The sequence below is a fragment of the Zonotrichia leucophrys genome, chromosome Z, assembly GCF_028769735.1.
Source record: "Zonotrichia leucophrys gambelii isolate GWCS_2022_RI chromosome Z, RI_Zleu_2.0, whole genome shotgun sequence".
In the NCBI taxonomy this organism is placed as follows: Eukaryota; Metazoa; Chordata; class Aves; order Passeriformes; family Passerellidae; genus Zonotrichia; species Zonotrichia leucophrys.
Genome location: NC_088200.1, coordinates 54,546,076 through 54,548,125, shown reverse-complemented (window position 1 = coordinate 54,548,125; position 2,050 = coordinate 54,546,076).

Sequence of the window (2,050 nt, the reverse complement as noted above, 5' to 3'; positions counted from 1 at the left end):
AAAAATGACAGAGGGTAAGTTTTGATGGCCACAGCAATCAGTCTTACCAGTCCAGCCAAAAAGAGCAGTGCATACCTTCTTGCTAAACTGTTTGTGGCTGTTTCCTTTGAGTGATATGGTGATATCTCTCCATATCAGTCCTGCTTGTCTCAGCCATGTGGAAAGAACTATACAAAATGGAAGTATTGGAATATACTATTTGAGGAATTCCTAGGTCATTTGTTTATTAATTCAGAACAATTGGCAATTTATCCTCCTTGCCGCAGGGGAACTTTCACATCTTTGTCCAGAGAGCACTCAGAAGTTCTTAACAGCCCATTCTTCTATGTCTGTCACATATGCCGTAGCAGCTTGGAGGCACAAGGCATATAGAATTGTTAAATAATATGAATGAAATGAGAATTCATGGGGATCAGCCTGCTGTCATCAACCTTGCATCTTCCAGCCTGGAAGGATGGGTGCCCACATGGGACAGGAGCCTGACGAACTAGCCTACCCTTAAAATCCAAAGTCTTTTTTACTTTAGCTAGATTTTCCATAGACACAGCTCTTGGAGACAACCATAGTCAGGATAATACAAAAGAGAATAAGACACATATGCTTATTTTATCATCAGAGAAATTAATCCATATTTGTCTTATGATCATTTGAAATTCAGAAGCTTACCTATGAGAATATTTCTCGTAGAAAATTGGCATGAGACTGCAAAACTGTCATGAGACTGCAAAACTGTAGATTTTCTTCATTCTTACCTCAAGGCCACAATCTAAATCGGTAAACAATCCTGAGCCCTGGATCTGTTCTGCAATTTGTTTCATGCTGATGCTCATCAGTGTGGTTAATGCCAGTTCTCCAGCAAGCAAACTTTTCCTTTGCAAACGTTGCATGAAATAAAAATATCTATGTAAGCAGTGGGATGTTGCAAAGCAAATTTGCCAGACTTCACGCTTGATGCCATTGCCCTGAGAATGTTAAGTTCTAAATGCATATGAGTCACAAATTGAATTTCATATTTTCTCTCTTCACTACAGAAACTTTTAAGAGTAACAATACATTTTTAAAAAAAGTTAAAATGGACTTAATTTCAATCAATCTATTTCTCTAATCACAACAAGCTTAATTCCCATATTTGTGATTTGGGGACAGTGCATTTAAATGCAAACCTGAACTTTTACTTGTAGCATCTCTTAAAATATAGTCATTCTAAAGTAAAATATTGTGGCGTTGTCCTTATTTTATGTACAAAGTTAACCTTTTATAATTTCTGGTTGGAAACTTCTAGTTTAACTGTCCTAGTTCCATTAGGATAGCTTCTATGCTAAAAAGAATATATTCTGGTGAATTTGCGCCACCATGTACTGGGTAACTGAGCAGAGAAAATACGCCACAAACTGCTCATTGAATAAGTCAAATGATAGAATGGAAATCAGGGATAATTCCTTCTTCAGCTGTGGGGCTCTTTTCAGCCAAGTGTAGGTTTACATTACTAATCAAATCTCCAATTTGTTTTATAAGTAAAAAATGATAGTAAAAATTATGATGTATATATTTTATATGATGTATTTTTAAAACAGACCAACTGTGCTCTTGTATAAATTTGTTGAATGCATTTCATGGTTGATATTTCAAGCACACATTTTTACTCACAAAAATATCATATATTTTAAATCCAAAAAGTGTTTTCTTTCAATTGCTTTAATTTTAAAAAAATTGAATGCAATCATAGAAAGATAAAACAAAAAATCCAACTTTTTCCTTGAGAAATCCCTTATACCTCTTAGAAGATTTGTTTGTTTGTTTGTTTGTTTGTTTGTGTTCCCTCTCAAAATTCTAGATTGTCTGAACATAATACTTTATACAATTATTTATTACTTTTGAGGAAGATAAAATTATTTTGGAAAAATTTCTGCTATTAATAGATATCTACTCTTTGCACAAATTATTGCAGCTACATAGGGCTGAAATGAGCAGGTAAAAGATAATTTTTTTCAAAATTGTGATAGCATTTTCAGCAAATAAATCAGAAAGCCAGAAAAGTTGTTTCTTTCAA